Raw genomic sequence first — 24,208 nt, 5'->3', positions numbered from 1 at the left:
AGGACGTTAATTCCTGGTATGGGTAGATGGACTGCGCCATCATGTGAAATTCGATCAGCGGAAATCTTACTCTTCTTTTTTCTTGTTCTGGTGATTTTAGATATGTCCTTTCCGTGCCTTAATTTGTCCGCGAATGCATACAGCCGACTGCAAAAGTTTTTGAAGCACGGAATTCGAGAGAGAAAAAAAAGAAAGAAACGTTTGGCCGCTGAAGCATGAATTCACATAGGTGGCACGATGTGCATTGTACGGAGGACGTGTACATTACACAAGATTTTTCCTTCTCAAAACAATACGCTAACAGCGCGATTTATTTTCTCGGATCCTGTGCTCCGATAACTTCGGCATTTAGAAACATATATATTTACGTCTGTTTGTGCAACGCGGTGACAAATGTGAGACAGGAGAAAAATGGCTACTTTAACATAAGAAATCTTTGCTTCCTCCACGGTCACGGATCAAATTAAGGTAAGGGGAAAGAGGGAGGGAGGGGAGGCTATCAAATTTCTACCAAAAATCTCAACCAATCCCATTCATATGACCAAGCATGCTCCACGGGCGTTACCGTCGTTGCAACGCTCAGGAAACTGCGACTTGCTTATAGTCGACAAGCGAGTCGACCAGTTCAGTTTTTCGCGGCGATGTACGTAGAATGCGTGACGCCTGCTTGCTCACTATCCGCGACCCTTCCGGAAAAAACTATCTGTTCTACAGGTTCGCGAGGAAACCCTCTTCTACTCATGTTGGCTAGGTCTTCGGAAGCCTCTTCCTTCCAGGACACTCGGAAGCGCTTGCATGACACGGAAGGAGACACGCAGGCGGAGCGATTCCCGGTCAAGTACTGTAAGGCTGACACCGCCTGTAGCATCATCATCATGGTAATCATAATCATCTTCATCAACATTACCACCACCACTACCATCTGGTACATACGTGCCTGCCAGTTTTCCACATTGTCCCCTTTTCCCTTTCCCCAGTGCAGGGTAGCCAACCGGGCTCAGTCCTGGTTAACCTCCCTACCTTTCCTTTATCATTTGCTCCCCCCCCCCTCCACATTGTCCCGTGACGGGGCTATGTAAAACATTGTAGAACAGAGTAGAGAAAGCGAGGGATGATGGTGATGATTATGTTGCTGCTGTTGGCGTTATTGTTGAGAATGATAACTATGATAATGCGCTACGGAAATGGAGGAAATGCACAGTGGGCGATAAGCCAGGAGTTGAGTGGTATAGTACGATGAGGGTATGATCAATGAAAATAAGAAAATACAAACTACAAACTAACCCGATTAGAAGTGAAACATAGAAATGTGTACTGCAGTAGCCCACCTTATTGAAACAAGATACGAAATGAAAGTAATAAAAGAAATAAAGGAGAGCAAGGATGGAATACGTTAATGGGACCATCACGCATTTAAAACCCAAATTCTCGAATTCCTGCTCTTAAATTTTGAATATTACCATGTCATGAAGCAGAAAGATTCATTTCTGGTGTACGTTACTTCTTCTTCGCTTCCTCTCCCTCCCTTGATTGGACATTCTGGGAAAATTCTCATACAAAATAAATGTTGGCCCACGCTACGTGCTTTTCAGTTGTCCCAGAGCAACAACAATAAAACAATCCGCGGACTTCAACCATTCCTCCACCTACGATCTCATTTATTGCGACAGCAGGACAACGTCACCGCCTCAAGGACAAGTTCTTGTTGCCTTTCTTTCAACTCGTACCTTATACACATCACGCGGGATTGGCCCCAAGGCTCGGATGAATAAAGGTAATGGCTGTAGAAATGAAATTTCCCGTAGAAACTTGCGAAAAAGGACACGGTCAATGTTACAGATGTAAGACATTTTTTTCTTACTTGACCCGAATTGAAATGTACTGAAAAGAAGAACAAAGCAATAATAAAGGAAACAACTATAGTTAGATTTAACTGCGCAATCGCTCGGGGTCAACAACAAAGTTCGGCGACGGCGGCGCAAACGTCCCCACGACTGTACCCGTGAGTCGAAGCTCCGCGAACGAAAGGATGACGGGAATTGCCAGTTCCAGGCCGAACTTGCGAAACAGAATTTCAAAGATTACTTTTCGCATTACGTTGGAGCACGGGCATAACAAACATAAGAAAGAAAAGTGATATATTGTTTTGTTTTCATTGCAAGTTCTTTGCTAAGCCTACAACGTGGTGTTCGTCCCTTGTGCGGTATTGCCTGTGGGCTCCGAAACCGCAGAGACAATTTACTGTCTCGACAGCTTCGGTACCAGTGCACAGCTGTTCCCGTGTCCACTGCGACGAACCTATGCTATCCAAGCCTCAGACACGCAGCAAACCATCTCCAGTGTGCGAACCTCGTATATCATACACACTCCACGGGAGCTGCCGCGGCAGTGTAATATACTTCAAACGACGCATGACAACCGCCCGGCCACAGAGCCAGAGAAACGGCGAAGCGGAGCGAATTGCGAACTGGTAAGCGCGTGCCATGTTTCATTCCACTGAGCTCTTATTACGAGTACCAGTAGCGAGCGAGCGCCTATTATGGGATTATAATAAAGGAAGGCTAGGACCTCCGGGTGAATTACGAAACCTCTGCCGCAAGTGCGAAGGCTCGTGATGCCGTCCTAATACGTTGCCTCCCTCTCTCTCTCTCTCTCTCTCTCTCTCTCTCTCTCTCTCTCTCTCTATATATATATATATATATATATATATATATATATATATATATATATATATACATATATATATATATATATATATATATATATATAGCAGCCCATCCCTCGTTAACTAATAAAGTGCTATTATATTTTGCTTGATTGACAGTCAAGTGATTAAGCAAGTCAATCAAGTGATAGAGAAATGTGCGCAATATAACCAACCTTCATATATAGCTTTCATTGATTACGAGAAAGCGTTTGATTCAGTCGAAACCTCAGCAGTCATGGAGGCATTACGGAATCAGGGTGTAGATGAGCCATATTTAAAAATACTGGAAGTTATCTATAGCGGCTCCACAGCCACCGTAGTCCTCCACAAAGAAAGCAACAAAATCCCTATAAAGAAAGGCGTCAGACAGGGAGATACGATATCTCCAATGCTATTCACAGCATGTTTACAGGAGGTATTCAGAGACCTGGAGTGGGAAGAATTGGGGATAAAAGTTGATGGAGAATACCTTAGCAACTTGCGATTCGCTGATGATATTGCCTTGCTTAGTAACTCAGGAAACCAATTGCAATGCATGCTCACTGACCTGGAGAGGCAAAGCAGAAGGGTGGGTCTGAAAATTAATCTGCAGAAAACTAAAGTATTGTTTAACAGTCTCGGAAGAGAACAGCAGTTTACGATAGGTAGCGAAGCACTGGAAGTGGTAAGGGAATACATCTACTTAGGGCAGGTAGTGACCACGGATCCGGATCATGAGACTGAAATAACCAGAAGAATAAGAATGGGCTGGGGTGCGTTTGGCAGGCATTCTCAAATCATGAACGGCAGGTTGCCACTATCCCTCAAAAGGAAAGTGTATAACAGCTGTGTGTTACCAGTACTCACATATGGGGCAGAAACCTGGAGGCTTACGAAAAGGGTTCTGCTGAAATTGAGGACGACGCAACGAGCTATGGAAAGAAGAATGATGGGTGTAACGTTAAGGGATAAGAAAAGAGCAGATTGGGTGAGGCAACAAACGCGGGTAAACGACATCTTACTTGAAATCAAGAAAAAGAAATAGGCATGGGCAGGACATGTAATGAGGAGGGAAGATAACCGATGGTCATTAAGGGTTACGGACTGGATTCCAAGGGAAGGGAAGCGTAGCAGGGGGCGGCAGAAAGTTAGGTGGGCGGATGAAATTAAGACGTTTGCAGGGACAACATGGCCACAATTAGTACATGACCGGGTAGTTGGAGAAGTATGGGAGAGGCCTTTGCCCTGCAGTGGGCGTAACTAGGCTGATGATGATGATGATGATATTTTGCTAGCTAAAGAGATGCTTTGAGCTGTAAATAGCTCAGCACGGCGGCGGTTCGCGCATCATCGTTCGAGATGTACGTGTCACGTGTTCGGGAAGCCGCCACGAGTGACAGTGATTTACAGCTGTGTAGCCGCAGCACCGTTTACAAGGACTCAGCGCTTGACTCGAATCTGTAAGGCTGCTTTTCGCGTCGCACATGACTCACGTCAAAATAATGTTTCTTCCCAAATTTTTCTGACCTGCTTCTAGCTTGAGTGCCTTGGAACTTGCGGGCCCTGTTTCCCTTTAGTAGCACATGATGTGCGCCGTTCGATGCGCCAATATTTTTTCTCTCTCGATGACTGCAAAGAACGGCTATAGAAAGAAACGCAGAAACTGCGAATCCTCGGTCACTCTCCATTTCAAAGATGGTATGTAGCACTCGCTTGCGTCATAATACTGAAAATACAACATCACTATACAAAAGTGTGTTCTCAGTAACTCCATCGTCCTTGCAAAAGCTCTGTGTGCGCGCCACATTGACTTTGAACGTAGTTGTACAAGTTACAAACAAACGGCCAAAGAGTGTTCTCGACGACTGCACAAGGTATGGGCGTATGTGGCTAGCGAATTCTTTGGAGTAACGACTATACGCCCGAGTCTAAGGCGCAGAAAATCGAAGTAAAAACGAAATGCGCTTACAGGCGGGACTTTTCCTTCGACCGCTTCGATTTTTTTACCAGGCTATGAGTGGACATGGGTTGATATCAAAAGACTGCCCTCACCTAGCTATCATCCTTCATTGACTGTCACCACGGCGGTTGTCGGCGAATATATTTCTTTGCCTTTTACGCCCGTTTTGATCGTTGATGGTGGTCGGCAGTTATCGCCGGTGGTCGCCGAACGGCAACTATATGGCGCTTTGATACGCACGTACCATTTCGCGTTATCTTTGACGGTGTCTGAAGGGTTAGATACGGTAAGTGGAGCGCTCAGCAAGGAAAACGTTCGTTCGTTGGTTCGTTGGTTCGTTCGTTCGTTCGTTCGTTGGTTGGTTGGTTCGTTCGTTCGTTGGTTGGTTGGTTCGTTCGTTCGTTCGTTCGTTCGTTCGTTCGTTCGTTCGTTCGTTCGTTCGTTCGTTGGTTCGTTCGTTGGTTCGTTCGTTGGTTCGTTCGTTGGTTCGTTCGTTGGTTCGTTCGTTCGTTCGTTGGTTCGTTCGTTCGTTCGTTCGTTCGTTCGTTCGTTCGTTCGTTCGTTCGTTCGTTCGTTCGTTCGTTGGTTCGTTCGTTGGTTCGTTCGTTGGTTCGTTCGTTGGTTCGTTCGTTCATTCGTTAGTTCGTTCGATCATTCGTTAGTTCGTTCGTTCGTTCGTTCGTTCATTCGTTCGTTCGTTCGTTCGTTCGTTCGTTCGTTCGTTCGTTCGTTCGTTCGTTCGTTCGTTCGTTCGTTCGTTCGTTCGTTCGTTCGTTCGTTCGTTCGCTCGTTCGCTCGTTCGTTCGCACGCTTGTTCGTTCGTTTGGGCCATTCGCTTACATCGACAATCATCGTAAATGGGCCTGACGCTTCTTTTTTTTATCACGCCGATCGCTGCCTTAAGTGGCTCACGCCCGATCGTTTGCCAATGTGGAAACGCTGCAAGGTAAGAGAAGCTTTGCGGAAGCGGATCGTGAAGGCCACCTTCTTGTCTTCCTTTCCAGCGGACGCACAGCGTGTTAGACAATTTGCGCAAGCAAACAGAGTCACAATGCATGCAGAACGCTCATACAAGGTAAAGAAAATGACGCTTCCTGATACATCGTGAACGCGGAACAACAGTGTGTGCGTACGGAATATGTTAATCGCGCATGTCGCAGCTATGCCTCGCAGAAAGTTGCCTTTAAGTCGTACTGCACAGCCTCACAAAAGTTATGAAATATCTGTATAGTGAAATATGTAAGTTCTTAAGTAAACGATTTCGAATAAATCCTGCTTTCGTTTGCGTAATCACATTATGTAAGCACCTATATACGCTATTTCCATTCATCGAGTATACTGAAGACAGAATGAGTTCTACTCGCCTAGACGGCTAGACAGGCAGCAGAGCGGACTGTGGTTGTCAGAAGTCTCGTATTATTTCTGACGAAGTCGCGATAGTTAAGCTATCTCGGCGACGGTAGCATCAACGTCATAAACGATGCAGGCAGTATTCGATATACAAACAACATGGCGGCTGACCAGCCTGCCTGGAAGCTCCGATGGAAGTTCACCAGCGCACAAGATGACGTAGAGTCACGCTTTCTTACGCGCTTTAAGTATATGCCACGTTACCTTTTCCTTAAGTTTTCTCACGCAAACCTGTATAATATAGCAATAATATCAGCTGTTTTCTTAATATAACATTTTTTTTGTCAAAGTTGGATGGCGTCAAGTGGAAGAGACAAAAGGGATGCTATCATGGAAGAAGGCAAGAACTACAGGCGGGCGCGTCACAGGATAACATTAAAGCCAGAAAAGAAAAAGTTTTAGTGACTTCCACCGCCGCATTAGGGGGGGGGGGGGGGTTCGAGCTCACCGCACGCTCTTCTGAAAAAAAAAAAAGAAAGAGAGAAAGAAAGAAAGAGAGACTACGGGTGCCACAGCCACGTGGGACAGCTGCCCTCTCACTGTCGCAACGAAGAAATGAAAAAAAAATGCCTGGATCTTATGATACCGAAACCACGATCTGATAATGAGGCATACCGTACAGTGGGGTGCTGTGCAGCAATTTTCACCGCCTTGGGTTCACTGAAGGCAAACAATAAGTCGACGTGGACTGTCTAAATACCATTTCAGAAACCTCGCAACGCTTGTTTTGTGTCAAGAAAGGACTTAGCTTACGAGAAAATTGCATCTGAATGCATGGTCCGAAGACCTTTTTTTTTTTCGAAATTCAAATATCCCGCCACCCAACCGGGGGAGTGGTGACGTTGCATACGCCATCACCGCCCTTTGATGCCGTCGGTGAGTGAAACGGCGCCCGACAGACGGCGGCACCGAGCCAAGACAGAGCGGTGGATTCGCCGCATGCAGCTGCTTTTCGGTCAAGTGGCGTAGATCGTTCAGCCATCCCGCGACATCACATGGAAGTTGAATTCTCCGCTACTTGCAGTTTGTGCGAGCTTCGCGAGCCAACCATACCGGCGCAGGACTGCGCGATAACGAAACTGCTGAAACGCGAAAGCGTGGGCGGCGCATAGTCGAGCGACAACGAAACCTTTCGACCGCCCGCGTCGATGTGAAGGAAAATTTCAATTAGTTCTTGTTGCTTAAAATGAATTACAACTGGATAAGTAGCATTTTATTTCGTCTTCTAATAGAACACAGTGATGTTTCTTGCAACGAGTAGTTGAGTACTAGTGACAGAGTTTAACTGAGGAGCGCTTTCGTCATCGGGCAAGTACTTTCATGTCCCGGGGTAGTTAGTCTCTAATTATGACCTGCATTCACCTCAATTTCTAGGTTATTAAGGCTCCGTTCGCGATAACATTGACGCCATAGGGATTCTTGAGCACTAACCGATCACTATAGCTTGACTTAATATTTGCCTTTAGTGTCCCTTTAACGTGCATCCAACGCACCGGTGCGTATGTACGCGAACGTTCCTTTTTTTTTTTAATTTTTGCTTTTTGCGTTTCGTCGCCATCGGAATGTGGCCGACGCGGCCGGGGATCAAACCCGCGACCTCGATCTCAGCAGTGCATGCGCCATAGCCACTGGGTCGGCTATACACCGCGGCGGGCACCACGATGAAGACGATAAGTGCGTATATACGTTTCACTAAACGACCGACGTTGCGCAAGCATATCGGGAGAAAAATGTGCGCAGAGCAGTTGGCTAAGCACCCCATGCATCTGCGCGTCGATTAAAGTCTACGCCAGGAAGCAAGCACATTGGGCCGAGTCCACCGAGATCAGGATCACGTGGTGGGCCGACCTCTTTTTTCTTTAGATAGGGAGAAATAGTGAAGACGACGGCTCGACGGAGACCTGACTCGCAAAGGCTGTCTGCCTGATACGATCCTCTTTTCTATTAGCTTATTTCCTTCCTCCGTGGGTTCCATTCTGCATGGAAGGCACCGAATTCCACGACACTGTTTAATTCGCCGTCGCGTCAGCTCCGAGTGGCTTGACGAGGGCGGCTATCGCCCTCTCTGATTGGCTCGGAACGCCCACGTGTCATAATTTGACAGAACCTATGATATTGTATGTATCCGTTACAAAAGCGATCAATGCTACTACATTATTACGTCCAGAGACGTGTCTTCCTGGATGCGTCAAAGTAGACTGGCTGTAAAAGGCGACACGCAAAACCTGCCGAGCGCGCGCTTCTCCGCGCACACCTAGTCTGACCTAACCAATATGGCGGACGTCAGGCTAGAATCGTATCCACGTTGGCGTCAGAGTGTGCACTATAGCACTCTCACTCCATGTTGCCATTCGTTCTTCCTCGAGAAATTGACTGGCCTCAGTGACCGATTGTAGGCGTGAAGTCACGGACAAGCGAACGAGTTCACTGAGAGTGTCCCTCTTCCCTCCCTCTCATTTCTTTCTTTTCTTCCCTTAAACCCCTTCTCTCACGTAGGGTAGCAAAGCGTACGCGCGTCTGGTTGATCTCCTTGCTTTTCCTTCTTTTTTCCTCCTCCTCCTCCTCCTCCTCCTCCTCCTCCTCCTCCTCCTCCTCCTCCTCCTCCTCACAATACAACAAATGCTTCAAAACGTATGTCTTAGCTTCAAAACGTGCTGCGGGACTTCTGGCCATCTTGATTAAGGCAAGTAACTTAAATGTGTGGGGAAAGCCTGAATAGACACTCTCATATCGCGTTTCTTTTTTTCCTGGCGAGAGTTGGAAACACGATAACAGAATGGAATGGTCGACGCAGCGCCGCAAGTGTCAAAGAGCGAGCTATACATAAGGATGTCAAGGTGGCGCGTCGCAAGTATAGGCGAAGCTATATAGCAGATAGCGCGCACACTATATACATTCGATAAGGAACGCCCCGGGATCGGTCAAAGCGAAAATGTCCTCACCGTCGTGTCTCATCTCTGCCCATCGTCCGCTTTGGTGACGCGATCCGAAGTAGCGAAGTGTACGCCGTTAGCGGAAACGAAGACCAAAGGAGGAGCCATTAAGTCCGTCTTTCTCGCAATCGCTACCCATTTATTGCCACTCCTTCTTTTTTCTTTCCACGCTTATATCGGCTCCTCCTCGTCTACATCGTAGGAGTGCCCATTTAACGAGCCACGGATTTTCTTTTTTTTTCTTTTTAACCGCTATAGCTAGACAGCGCTGCCTCGGAGCGGCGGCAGAAGTGTGGTATACACTGGTATAGTGGTGGCGCCGAATAAAAAAAAAAAAAAAAAAAAAAAAAAAAAGAAGCAAGAAAGAGAAAAAAGAAACAAAAACTGAAGGTATGAGATGGAGATAAATGTACACAAGAGAGAAGAGAAATGAATAAAAAAGGTGACGCTATATTTTGAAAGGAGGAAGGAGTGCACGTTCTATTACATAACGCGTGCTGTTTCCACACGCATAAACGCTCATGTGGCGCTTATAGCTTCGCGTTCTGTAACGTGAGGGAATTCGCGTCCTTGGTAGTTGTGCAGGGCATAACCACGGAGCATTAAAAAGAAGAGGAAAAAAAAAACGCGGAAAGAAACATCGTGGTGGCGATCTCGTTCTCCGATGGTGTAAAGTGGTCGGTGTCTGTTACATAACTCGTAAAGTTACAGCACGCGCGCGCGTCGTGGAGATCTAGATACCACGGGTTCAAAACCATGTTCAGAAATGGGTTGATTGGAAATCGATCTCTAAAAAAGAAAATTCACTGTGAAAAAACAAAAACAAAGAGCGAAAGAAAGAAGTGTCAAAGTGGTAAAGGCAGTGACCTTTTTTTGTTTGGTGTTTGCCCAAGCCCTCATTTCGCTCGCTAGAGGGCCTCGTGCCTTGCACGTATACACTGCAACTAAATGAGGACATCGGACTGGCTAACCACGCGCGATAAGGGGGCACTGTTGGGCCACCCCGTACGTATGCCACTTCGAAGAGCGTTGCTGCGCTAAGGATGCTTGTCTGGTTGACCTCCCTGCCTTTCCTGTCCTTGCTCTCTTGCCAGTTGCTGCGCTGAAGGAAGCCGAAGTTCTTGCTTAGAGTTTTCAGTGACGTATATCAATAATGCCATTCGAAAAGTAAACGACAAGAAGCAACAGCGTCGACCAAGCTCTTAGCTAAAGTACACCAGGATGGCCGAAACGCGAGCAAACAGGATCGCTTTCACATCCTCCCTTCGTCTGTACAGTGTGATCTGCTGTTAAAGGGGAACACACGAGTGCAGAGGATGAGCGATTTTTTCGCCCTCTCGTAAGTGTGAAATCATCTAGCTTCGCGTAGTACAGATGGCTAGCATTTGGCGGCCCTGGCACTTCTATACACTCCTGCATACGCAGTGCGTCGACGCATAGCTTCACTATTAAATGTAAAATGCGGGAAACTTTCACGCAGAAAGGATGTAGATATATCCCAATGTGATAGCTAGAAAAATCAACAAGAACAAAAAGAAAAGATAATGAATATATAGAACACACTCAAAAGTCTATAAAGAGCTCCAGTAAAGTGAGTCGCTCATTCGAGTGTTCCCTTCGACAGTGCATATCGACCTGTACAAGCAAATACGCGGAATCATTAGTGGAATGTAAGACCACCCCTGTTTTCTTTCCCCAAATCACACGCGCAACGGCGCCAGTCACATTACAGCCGCTCGACGAACGACTCGTTACACGGCGCCTGCACGAGCCACGTACCCGGAGTCCGATACCTGAACGTGTCCACTCCAACCGCAGGCGGAGCTCGTTCGCAAACGAAGCACGGCCGGAACAAGACGGCTGTGCAGACGGGGTTCAAAGAGATCCCCCCCCTCCCCCAGAAAAAAAAAAAAAAAAAAAAACAGAGCCTCACAGTTGGAACGCGTGAAACGCCAGGACAGGAGTCGCGAACCACGGCAACTCGCGAGAGAGGGTGCGCGGGGACGACGCCGACAGCGCCGGACGTGACTGTAACGACACCGCAGAGGTCCACGGGACCCGAGCAGCCGGCTCGCACGCCCGACCGCAGAGACACGGGTCGGCGCCTGGGTCCTCCGCGTTCTACACAGCGCACGCAGCGAGCGCGCGGGCGCCGGTAATGGCCGCGTGTGTCGTGCGAGCGCCTGCAGCGACGCATCTCCTCCGACAGAAGCGCTATAATAGGACCAATTTGGAAGCGGGCACACATCCCGCGGCTTCGGTCCCGCTCGCGGCCCGCGGGATCTCTCGGACACCGACGCCCCCCTCCGCCTCCCATCTATCAGTGTTGTGCGCCCGGTCGTTCTAAGGGAGTCCCTGGACCCTGTCGAACTCGCGACGGTGAGGGCTTCGCTGCCGAAACTCGATAGCGTATGTATAGTATACGTATACGTGGGCAAGCGGATTGGACGCGAGTCGTTCTTGTACGATCGGCACAATTTGAAATATGAAAATGAGAGGAAAAAAAAAAAGAATATTCGGGCGGATCCCAAGTATGCGTGCACGGGAATCGGTGTTAAGCGAACGATTATTTGATGTTTACGCAAGTGTTACGCCAATGTAACGCTAATTGACGCAAATAAGCGTTTGTGCAAATGTAGCACGATAAAGAAAGTGACAATGACGCGAGAAAAGAAAAAAAGAATAATCAGAACAAATTCCATACGAGCAATGAGCCGAAAGCGTACATGCGTGGATATGTAATCAATGTGGAGTTATGTACATTCGCAACACATATGCAAAGTATAATCGCACTCTATGCAGTACAGCCTGTCAAATTTCTATATACACAGTGTAGCCGCAATCTGTATGCGCCATCTATGTATAATCAGTGCGCAACCTTTCGGTAACTGCGGCGCAGTAATCAATCTGTGCATCTGTCGGAGCTTCGACTCGACGATTTTGTTACGGACGCAGGTTAACCACCACGGAAGCGGGATAAGGCATGCATGCTGGTTTTTTTCGACCTGTTCGCGACTATAGTGATTACGAAAGCTCCTTCGAGAGTCGACGACGCCGTTTGAAGCGCAAGAAAAACGCGTGTAAATGCGAAATATCGTGAACCAGATCTCGATACTGAGGCCAACGGTTCCGAAGTATACGCCCTCATTATGAACAAGCGTCTGAAATGCTTCTTGTCGGCACCGCAGCCCCAGCAGCCTGCGAGGTGCTTAATGGCATCTACGGGAGCGTACGTAGACAAGAAACATATAAGGGGATAATACAAGAAGACTCCGAAGTAGCCGGCACTAGCCACATACGAGGGCGCAAGTCAATGCGGAAGCGCTGCAGTGATACACTATATATGCACGTAAGCGGTGCTCATCCTGCGGCACCTGATGCCATGTTAGGACGTTGCTGGTGCATTCGTATAAGCCTACACTGTAAAATAATTTACACCCTAAAAGTGAAAAAGGGTGTAAATGTGTCTATAACTCACACCCTTAGGGTGTCCGTTATATAGATAACACCCGAAGAGTGTGAGTTATAGACACATTTACACCCTTTTTCACATTTTAGGGTGTAAATTATTTTACAGTGTATACGTGTTGTTGCGTTTCGCCTGCGACACGTGGTTTTGCCGGCGCGACTGCGGCGGGGCGGCAGACATTTTGGCCCGATCGTCGTCGCCGCAACACTCATCGCCAGGTGTTTCCAGGCGCGTCTGCGGCGATGCGACCGCCTAGGGATCCTCCTCGCATTCCAGTCATTGTGCCCGAAACAGGCGATGCCAAAGCAGGGATCTCATTCCAGTTATTGGGCCCGAAACAGGCGATGCCAAAGCAGGGATCTCGTTCCAGTCATTGTGCCCGAAACAGGCGATGCCAAAGCAGGGATCTCATTCCAGTTATTGGGCCCGAAACAGGCGATGCCAAAGCAGGGATCTCGTTCCAGTCATTGTGCCCGAAACAGGCGATGCCAAAGCAGGGACCATCCTCTCATTACAGTCATTGTGTCCGACCGGCAGCGCCACGACAGGGTGCTACGAGATCGTGCGCAGCGCCACGACAGGGTGCTACGAGATCGTGCGCAGCGCCACGACAGGGTGCTACGAGATCGTGCTCGACATGGTGCTACGGCATCGCTACGACAGTGTGCGTCACCATTAGCCCATTGTACATTCACGTGCTCGTCTTTTGAGGGGTTCCTTCTTGCCCTCAACTGCGAGAGTATAAAAACAGCTGCCCCCGGACGCCAAAAGGAGGGCTCCGATTTCTTCTGTTGAGTGAAGTGCTCTCCCGTCTCTCTACTTCGGTCAAACCTGACCACCTACTCTTTGCGATGTTAAAATAAACAAGTTGTTTCGTTGTTACCAGTCGATTCATGCTTTGCCGGGACCTTCGGATGCTTCCAGTTGTACCCCAGGCCGCCAGGCCAACGCTACCCTTGGGGCTTGCGACCCAGGTACAACCACGGGCGTCAGCGCCGAGTTCCCAACAGATCGTACAAGTGTCGCGATCCCAAACATCTGGTTGGCAGCGGTGAGATCGCCTACGACTTCAAACAACGGTCTGCCAGCGGCGAGATCGCGACAACGGAGGCCAGCAGCAAAGAGATGCAGTTGACAGTATGCTGAGCAGCTCAACGACGATCCGGGAGCAGTGCAACGAGCCCTGTGTGACGACTGGTTGCCTGCAGCGGAACGACTGCGCGGAATTCCTGCCTGCGAGGTTTGGTGAGTGCGGGACTTTCTTCTTCTGAGCTTTGCCAGGCTTTTGTTAGTGTCAGAAACAGAGCTGGTAATTGTGGTTGTCGTTGCTGCCGGGTTAGTTTGCGGCAAGACAATAGTAAGCAGTAGAGAAAGCAGCATTCAGAGCAGCCATGGATTTGAAGTCGTTGCGCAAACCGAAATTGTTGGAGCTTGCAAGAGAGTTGGGTCTGGATGTCTCAGACAAACTCAGAAAACCAGAACTGCTAAAGGCTATTCTTGAGTTAGAGGCTGAGGATGACGAGCTGTCGGAATGCCTTGAGACTATTGAAGAGAGGGAGACTGCAAAAGAAAAAGAAGAGCGTGAACGTAAAGAACAGAAAGAGCGAGAGCAACAAGAGCGTGACCGTCAACACGCTTTGGAAATGAAGCGTCTTGAGGTAGAGATGGAACGCGCTCGTAATGGAAGTCAGGCACACGGTGCAGGAGAACGAGTATTGTTCAAAATGACTGACCTGATGCGGCCGTTTAAGCTTGGAGAGGACATTGGTTTGTTCCTGGTTAACTTTGAGCGAACGTGCGAGAAGCAGGGGTTCTCTCGGGAAACGTGGCCACAGCGCTTGCTCACTTTGTTACCCGGCGAGGCGGCCGACGTAGTCGCTCGCTTGGATAGAGAGGAGGCAGAGGATTTCGACACAGTGAAATCGAGTCTTCTAAAAAAGTACCGGCTGTCTGCGGAGGCGTTCCGTCGGAAGTTTCGGGAAAATGAGAAAGGCAGAAGTGAGTCATATACAGAGTTTGCGTATAGGCTTATGTCAAACATGCAGGAGTGGCTCAAAGAAGAGAAAGCGTTTGGTGACCACGATAAAGTTCTGCAGTGCTTCGGGCTAGAACAGTTTTATAGTCGGTTACCGGAGAACGTGCGATACTGGGTCTTGGATAGGCCAGACGTTTGTACGGTAGCTAAAGCCGCTGAGCTAGCCGAGGAGTTTGTGACGCGTCGAGCTCGCGGAGCTAAGGACGGTCAAAAGGGTGAATTTGGCTCGAAATTTGAGAGGCCGAAGTTCACGCCCATGAGATTAAAGGGGGACACGCGTAGTGCGGATGCGAGCGAAAGCAGTCCGACCAAACGTAAAGAGACCGCGGCAGCCAAACGCAGAAAGCGGTTCGAGATGAGGCGAGCGGGCGTTTGTTATACGTGCCAGAAGCCGGGTCACTTTTCGGCGCAGTGTCCGGAAACAACACCAAAAGTTGTGTTTTTTTCATTAGGCAGCACTGACGAGAACATGAAGCTTCTCGAGCCTTACATGCGAGACCTCCTCGTGAACGGGAAAGAGTGCCGAGTGCTTCGCGATTCCGCAGCTACGATGGATGTAGTTCACCCATCTTACATAGAACCCCATATGTTCACGGGCGAGTGCGCATGGATCAAGCAAGCCGTGGAAGCTCATAGCGTGTGTCTGCCGGTAGCAAAAGTGCTTATTGAAGGACCTTTCGGAGCGCTTGAGACGGAGGCCGCAGTGTCATCTATGCTGCCACCCCAGTACCCGTACCTATTTTCAAACAGGTCCGATCACCTCCTGCGCGAGAAGGGGCTTTTGTTTGGTGAAGCTAGTGTTCAGGCCTTAACCAGATCGAAGGTTCGGGAGCTCGCTGCAAAGGCGGTAGTTGCGGGGCCGACGTTATCAAACAACGAAAAAGGGTCAGAGGCGCAGCAAGCTGATATTCCGAGCACGCCCGAACTAAATAAAATTGAGTCTGTAGCGTTGAAGGCGCCAGATACTGGAGAGGAACCGCCCGACACGGGAAAGTTAGAAGAGCTATCTACAGATTTGCTCATCGCGCCTACGTCAGACGGACTTGATAGGTTGCTAAAAGTCAGCCGGTCGGCTTTGATAGCCGAGCAAAAAAAGGATGGCAGCCTGGAAAACGTGCGCTGCAATGTCAAAGAAGGTATCGCCAGGAAAACTGCGCGTTTTGTGGAAAGAGGGGGAGTCCTGTACCGGAAGTATCTAGACCGCAGAGGAGTGGAGTTCGATCAGCTGGTCGTGCCTCAATGCTATCGTCAGGATCTGTTGCGCTTGTCACACGGGGGTTCGTGGTCCGGACACCTAGGAGTTAAGAAAACTAAGGACCGTCTCTTGCAAGAGTACTATTGGCCAGGGTGTTTTCGGGACGCAGACCATTTCGTGAGGACATGTGACACTTGTCAGCGGGTGGGCAAACCAGGGGACAAATCGAGGGCGCCGTTGAAATTGGTACCTATCATTACGGAGCCTTTTAGACGGCTCGTTATTGATACTGTGGGACCTCTGCCGGTAACAGCCACGGGGTACAGACACATTTTGACTGTGATCTGCCCAGCGACAAAGTTCCCTGAAGCAGTGCCGCTTAAAGAACTCAGCTCAGTTGAGATAGTTAATGCACTACTGTCCATATTTGCGCGAGTTGGTTTTCCTGCGGAAATCCAATCAGATCAGGGCACAGTGTTTACTAGCGCTTTGACGACAACTTTTCTCGAAAGGTGTGGGGTAAAGCTGTTACACAGCTCAGTGTACCACCCACAGTCGAATTCCGTTGAGAAGCTCCACTCCGTCATGAAGCGCGTGTTGAGAGCGTTGTGTTTTGAACATCGAACTGACTGGGAGCTGTGTCTGCCTGGGGTGATGTTTGCTTTAAGGACCGCGCCGCATGCGGCTACGGGGTTTTCGCCAGCTGAACTGGTGTACGGTCGCTCGCTTCGATCTCCGCTTCGCATGCTTCGAGAATCATGGGAAGGTAGGGGCGACGACCCAGTCGTGGTGGAGTACGTACTTAAGCTCCTCGAACGCTTAAGAAGGGCACAGGAGTTGTCAGGTGAAGCAATGGCAAAGGCCCAGCAGAGGGCCAAGGTTTATTATGATCGGACAGCCAGGGCCCGTCGTTTTGAGGTTGGCGATGAGGTCATGATATTGCGCACATCGCTAAACAACAAACTAGACGTGCAGTGGGAGGGCCCAGCACGAATTGTTCAGAAACTGTCGGACGTTAACTACGTGGTAAGTCTGCCAGGAAAGCGGAAAGCACAGCAAGTTTACCACTGTAATCTGCTCAAACCTTATAGACAAAGGGAAGCAGTGGTGTGCATGATGATAAACGTTCCTGAAGAGCTTCCAGTCGAGCTTCCAGGACTAGGCTCAGTGACGAACAGGGAAGACACCGGTCAAGTCATTAGTGACCTTATCAGTAAAGCACCGCTGTCGCCTGAGCAGAAAACCGAACTACACCAGCTATTACAAGAGTTTCAAGGTCTGTTCTCTGAGAGGCCTGGTAGGACTTCTGTACTTACTCATGATATAGAACTTACCTCCCCAGAGCCAGTACGATCCAAGGCGTATCGGGTGTCACCCCGCCAGAGCGATATTATGGAGGCTGAGGTAAAGAAAATGCTACAGCTCGGTGTTATTGAGGCAGGTGAGAGTGATTATACCTCCCCTTTGATTTTAGTTGAGGTACCGGGCAAGGAACCTCGTCCTTGCGTCGACTACCGCAGGCTTAATTCCATCACTAAGGATCAAATTTATCCGATCCCTAACATCGAGGAGCGCCTTGAGAAAGTTAGTAGCGCTCAGTTTATTTCCACCCTAGATCTTGTCAGGGGTTATTGGCAGGTTCCACTTACAGAAGAGGCTAGTAAGTATGCGGCGTTCATTTCACCAATGGGAACATTCCGTCCTAAAGTGTTGAGTTTTGGTTTGAAGAACGCGCCATACTGTTTTTCAAGCCTCATGGATAAAGTGTTGCGGGGACAGCAAGAATTCGCTTTACCGTATCTAGACGACGTAGCGATATTCTCCGCATCCTGGTCTGAGCATATGACACACTTGCGGGCAGTGCTAACCCGCCTGCGCGAAGCAGGCTTGACAGTAAAGGCTCCTAAGTGCCAGTTAGCACAGGCCGAGGTTGTCTACCTCGGTCACGTGATTGGTCAGGGTCGTCGCCGCCCCTCTGAAATAAAAGTGGCCGCTGTGCGAGACTTTCCGCAACCGCGCACAAAGACCGATATTCGGTCGTTCTTGGGTGTCGCCGGCTACTATCAGAGGTACATCCCTAGGTACTCTGATATCGCGGCTCCCCTAACGGATGCTCTAAGAAAGACAGAGCCTCAAACAGTCGTCTGGGACGAGACAAAGGAAAGAGCTTTTAGCGCCCTAAAGAGTGCCCTAACAAGCCAGCCTGTGCTACGATCGCCAGACTATACAAAAGGGTTCATTGTTCAGTGCGATGCTAGTGAGCGAGGCATGGGCGTTGTACTGTGCCAACGGGAAAATGGAGAAGTAGAACACCCCGTACTGTATGCTAGTCGTAAGCTGACCAGTCGTGAGCAGGCGTATAGCGCCACCGAGAAAGAGTGTGCGTGTCTCGTGTGGGCCGTTCAGAAATTGTCATGCTATCTAGCCGGCTCGAGGTTTATCATTGAGACGGATCACTGCCCTCTCCAATGGCTGCAGACCATCTCTCCCAAAAATGGCCGCCTCCTGCGCTGGAGCCTCGCTTTACAACAATATTCCTTTGAGGTGCGTTACAAAAAGGGGAGTCTCAACGGTAACGCCGATGGCTTAAGTCGAAGCCCCTAACGTAGGAATCAGCCTCAAAATTGTTTGTTACTGATGTTTTTCTTCCTGAGGCAGGATTTTTTTTAACATATTGCTTTTGTTTAGTGTTTCAAAGTGATGATATGCTTTCTAGTGCAATTTTTCAATTTGTGGACGCGTTCTGAGTGATGCTAGACTACTGTAAGGAACTAGGCAGTGGTATAAAAAGGGGAAAGAGCCTGGCAGGGCTTAGTGAGGGTTGTGCCGTGCTTGCTGACTGAGCGGTTGAGTTTTCAGCGTAGTTCTAACGCTTGCCGGGAACGAGAACAAAAATGTGAACTCTCCCGAAGTCACTTTGCAGTGTCCCGTGCGAACCTGAACGAGAGAACGAGGCCTTCTCTGTGCGCTGCGCTCAAGAAACGTCAAGGGACGCCCGACTTCGGTTATGAGCATCATCGAGCGACATCCCTCCGGACAGCGGATGCAGTCCCCTGTCCATCGGGATCTCCTTCCCCCGGCGGGGCGGTCTGTTGCGTTTCGCCTGCGACACGTGGTTTTGCCGGCGCGACTGCGGCGGGGCGGCAGACATTTTGGCCCGATCGTCGTCGCCGCAACACTCATCGCCAGGTGTTTCCAGGCGCGTCTGCGGCGATGCGACCGCCTAGGGATCCTCCTCGCATTCCAGTCATTGTGCCCGAAACAGGCGATGCCAAAGCAGGGATCTCATTCCAGTTATTGGGCCCGAAACAGGCGATGCCAAAGCAGGGATCTCGTTCCAGTCATTGTGCCCGAAACAGGCGATGCCAAAGCAGGGATCTCATTCCAGTTATTGGGCCCGAAACAGGCGATGCCAAAGCAGGGATCTCGTTCCAGTCATTGTGCCCGAAACAGGCGATGCCAAAGCAGGGACCATCCTCTCATTACAGTCATTGTGTCCGACCGGCAGCGCCACGACAGGGTGCTACGAGATCGTGCGCAGCGCCACGACAGGGTGCTACGAGATCGTGCGCAGCGCCACGACAGGGTGCTACGAGATCGTGCTCGACATGGTGCTACGGCATCGCTACGACAGTGTGCGTCACCATTAGCCCATTGTACATTCACGTGCTCGTCTTTTGAGGGGTTCCTTCTTGCCCTCAACTGCGAGAGTATAAAAACAGCTGCCCCCGGACGCCAAAAGGAGGGCTCCGATTTCTTCTGTTGAGTGAAGTGCTCTCCCGTCTCTCTACTTCGGTCAAACCTGACCACCTACTCTTTGCGATGTTAAAATAAACAAGTTGTTTCGTTGTTACCAGTCGATTCATGCTTTGCCGGGACCTTCGGATGCTTCCAGTTGTACCCCAGGCCGCCAGGCCAACGCTACCCTTGGGGCTTGCGACCCAGGTACAACCACGGGCGTCAGCGCCGAGTTCCCAACAGATCGTACAAGTGTCGCGATCCCAAACATCTGGTTGGCAGCGGTGAGATCGCCTCCGACTTCAAACAGTGTAGTGGCGAGGTAATTCCATGCAGGCGCCCCGCAATGCCTATCGATGTTCAAACTATGCACAGCGACTGTGGCTGCTATTGCAGTTCGGTAATGCAATGTTCGAAACTAGTTGACTTTTGTACCATTCTGTAAGGTAGCGCCTAAACCTTATCCGACGGGAAAACGAAGGCACTGACACGATAAAAAAGCACAGCATATCAATGCGCGCACGCAATATCTACTCTCAGGCCTTTCTTTCTCTTTCTTTCGTTTTCTCTTCGTTAAGAATTTCACGTAGCCGGTCGATCAGTATCCGATCAATCAGTTCCCAGCTAATAAAAAAAACAAGCTCGAAATAAAATTGATTAGTACACCGCGGCTGGTATAATAGGAGCTTGAAATTTTAACAAATTCGAAGCCTTAATTTTACAAATTTGAAACCTTTATTTTACGAATTTGAAACCTCAATTGTACAAATTTGAAACCTTAAATTTATGAATTAGAAACCTTAACTTTACAAATCTTAAACCTTAGTTTTACGAATCTGAAATCTCAATTTTACAAACTTGATACCTTAGTTTTACTAATTTGATACCTTAATTTTACGAGGTCGCGCGTTCGATCCCCGGCTGCGATGGGGGCTGAATCAAAAAAAAAAAAAAGAAAGAAAAAGTCAGATGGAGATTTAGCGGTAAATCCATTAGCATTAACGTCGCACCTCTTGGGGGGGCCCGGATCCGTGATTTAAAGCGCGCTCACCCCGTTACAAAGCGTTCTTTTGCAGATCACTCGAAACACGTCCGTACTCTTCGAGGAGGGAACTGCAGCTGACGGTGGTCCGGAGCGGAACACTGTCTGTTGCACTACTGACAGCTGCACTGTACGCAGGGTGTCCCAACTGTCGTGCACAAGATTTAAAAGTATGTAAATGCCACGTAGCTGCTGGACAGTACCAAGGTGGTGTTGTTTGCCGTCGCTTGGAGGTACTCGGATTATTCTTTGCATTCCGCCCACTTGTATAATTAGTCTTAATTATTCAACTTTTCAAATATTATAGTTAGACGAAAAGTGCCAATGAGAAAATTGTAGAGCAGCACGAAAAACTTCGGATACAGCTGTCTGTTGCTCAATACGTGCTACCTACTTAAAATTGTTTTTCCCAGCGTGAACGAAGCCCGCGAATGCACACAAAATTGCCGCGCGACTGGCCGCTCGAGCCAATTTGCAGTTTATACATACGCTCGCTCTTCCATGTGCTCTTTTGAAACTTGGCCAGAATGATGTGTTGCGGAAAAGCACATTGATGCGCAAACGTCCTGTATATAGTGATCGAAACTCTGAATACCCCTGTAAGCCACCCCTGTATGGGCCTGCCAAGGCCTACAGTATTGCTAAATAAAATAAAATAATTTCTCATCTGCCTCCACCGCGTGACCAACTTCCAATGAAGCCCCCCTTCCCAATTCACGCGCATTCGCTTTTTTCCACACTGGCACTCTTAATGCTAGCAGTAAAAAAAAAAAAAAAAAAAGGAAAGAAAACCCCACCACCTTGCTTACCGTTCTCCGAGTTGCAAGACATAAAGGCCCACGTAATCAAACTACAATCCGGAGAGTATGGCGCCCCGTACTCGTAACTATCGAGATATTCGAGGTTGTTAACCCGTACAATTAATAATTTCGCTGGTGTCAGCGAAAGCCTGCATTCCGCGTTGCCTTACACCGCGATCCGCCATCCACGGAAGCGCCAACGTTAATGTAACACGCGCAGCCTGCGGGAACTGCGACGCGCGAGCGTGCTTCCGCCTGGCGGAATGCTTCTTCAGGCGCTTAACGCGGAAAGCATACGCGCAGCGCCTTATCTTTCCTGCCTTGGCTTGGCTCGCTGTGAACTACAGCGGCTGTCCGGACACCGTATACACACGGTATAGTATGCATACACAACGCGCTGTTGGTGAGATCGACCGCCAACATCCACACGGCGCCATCTAAAGTTTCATTATCAACTGTCTTTTTTGGATTTCTTTTTAAAGCAAAGGAAGCATGCGGTCACGGGACTTCAGGCGCATCTGCCACAGCGGGAGAGATAAGAGCGCTCGATGCACATGGGAGCCCGGCGACCGCCGAGCTGCTGGGACACATGCACACATCGACGCGGATGAAGCGGTATACGTCGCTTCGCCACCGCAGGTGTCGCACTTACCACCCCCGGTATATATATATAGCGCGTGCGGGTTAATATGCATATGCGCGCCTTGCTCCCAGAGTCGACGGACAGGAACTGTCGGCCCGTTATCGGCGGTCTGCGCTCGCACAACTAACAAATATACCAACGCCACATATACGGAACGGTTAAAAGATTCGCTTAGACGTTGCCCTAATCTCTCCGAATTAGCAATTCGTACGGTACAGCGTGCTGCGGGGTGCCTTGCGAAGCTATCGATATCTGTCTATCTGAACTTCACATGCCTTGCCGGTTTACACCACCGCGCGCAGGTGGTTAAGGCGCGTGTTCGTATATACGTCCCAGACACCGTGCACGAGCGTGCGAATGCGGGGAAGCGCTGCGACGACGCGGCTTCGAACTATATCTGTGTATACCGGCCGTGTCCTCGGCTGGGCAAACCTAACCGGAGGCATCGGACACTCGCGAATTTCAGCCGCGTCTGTTCCGTGCATACATGTTCATCTTCGAAGGAAAACGGCGTCGACATTCCTGCGCGTTGGTTCGCTTGGGAACTGTAGCAGTGAAGCTATGTATAAACGTTCGCAGGTCAAAACGAGAGCTTATATATATATATATATATATATATATATATATATATAACTGATGTACTGTTCTGTCTCATTACAACAAGGTTGCTTGACCATCACGGTTATGGCCTATCCCGCAGTTTGTACGAACGGGCTTCAAACGCCATCTTGTTTTACGGGGATCAATCTGTTCGGAGGCTTCAGTTCAGAAACGTATGCACCATTAATTGTGTCATCCCGGCAAGTAAAAGAAGCAAGAGAAAACTGCCGCATACAGAGTGCGCACACTAAAACATTGTAGCAGCTCCTTCCCGTATAATTCTCCCGAGGTAGCTGTACGAAAACCGGTGGCGTCATAATGATCACGTCGCATTTGTTCATGAAGATGTCGAGAATCCGCAATAGTGTACCTATCAGGGTGTCCGCTGTAACTCTTCAAGGACCTTCGAGACCTGACACCTGAGACGCTCAAAGAAGGCGTTCCAGACGATCATATCTGTGACGCTGCGCAGCGAAAATTTTCGCTGAAACATATATAGGTTAATTTTCGACCGACCCCTCTCGCGCTTGTCGCCTTTACTGCGCTTGACTTGGCTATGTCGCGCACCTGGCATCATCACTCTATTAAGCATGAAATGCTTAACAGAGTTCGCGAGCATCAAGCAACCTTGGGGCCATTATCCGGGCAAGTTCAGAGGGCAAAACGATATCATCCATTCAACCAATTCAAGAAAATGCTCTCTCTGGCCCCCAAACCTTTGTTCAGGACCGCATTACATACGCATAGTTACTGCCCAAACAGCTTACAAAAAAAAAAAAAAAATTGCTTCCGAGTTCTTCTTTATCACTCAAGCTGTAACTTCTAGTACGCTGAAGTTTTATTTGTCATTTCCAATAGGGGGGAGGGGGGGCGCCTTTCATAAGACAAATACAGGGCACCATGCATGTATATACACTTCAATTCTGGGAAATGGAATTTGCTGCGGATCTGCTGCGCTCGCCGAGCTGCTGTGTGGCGTGGACGCGTCTGGAAGCGCTGCTTTGACTTCATGGAGGAAGGGGGCAAAAAAAAAAGGAGAGAGCATTACGTCACGTAGCAAGTCCCGGCAAGCGAACGCTACAGCCCTTTACTCAGTGGCGGCCCAACACGCGACCTCTTGCGTCGAGATCGCGTAGCAATTATCGAGCAATTTGCTGAAGTTATGCTGAGACATTTCGTCGCGCCTCCTTCGGGCGCTTTTCTTCGTCCAGCTGGGCACTGCGCGCTCGGTCTCCGTGGCGTCTGTCGCTGCCTATCGCGCCGCCTTCAGCCGGTTTTCTTCGTCTAGGTGGGAAGCGTCCGCATGGACCAGTGCGCAGTATGGCGTGGTGCGGTGTGGTGTGCACGCGGTGTGGTGGGGTGGGGTGTGCCGTTGCGAACGTGCACTACACCCATCTTAAGATTGTGGCAGCATCATTCACAAACAATGTGCTTTGCCAGCAACCCATTTCATGCTTACATCTACTCTCAATTAGAGGAGAGCAAGCATTTTTTGCTGCTGTTGTTGTTGTTGTTGTTGCATATAGCGATCGAGCGCCCTTGCACGATGCGAGATGTTCCACTGCAGCGAGGCCACGTGCTGACCTCAAATTGAGCTTGTAGATAGTTTGTCGATAGACTACTCCTCCCCCCCCCCAAAAAAAAAGAGCGTATAGTTGTATAACTTGCTGACACACACAAAAAAGGAACAATAAAAT

General features: G+C 49.2%; 1 protein-coding gene across 3 annotated transcripts in view; it reads right to left on the bottom strand.

Annotated features, from left to right (window-relative positions):
- LOC142576144 (uncharacterized) overlaps positions 1 to 24,208 on the bottom strand; it is a 146,115-nt gene that overhangs the window by 29,133 nt on the left and 92,774 nt on the right. The gene's annotated exons all lie outside the window — the stretch shown is intronic.

Source organism: Dermacentor variabilis, chromosome 3, assembly GCF_050947875.1.
Source record: "Dermacentor variabilis isolate Ectoservices chromosome 3, ASM5094787v1, whole genome shotgun sequence".
Classification (NCBI taxonomy): domain Eukaryota; kingdom Metazoa; phylum Arthropoda; class Arachnida; order Ixodida; family Ixodidae; genus Dermacentor; species Dermacentor variabilis.
Note: the sequence above shows the minus strand (reverse complement) of the source record. Positions and strands in the feature narration are given on the sequence as shown.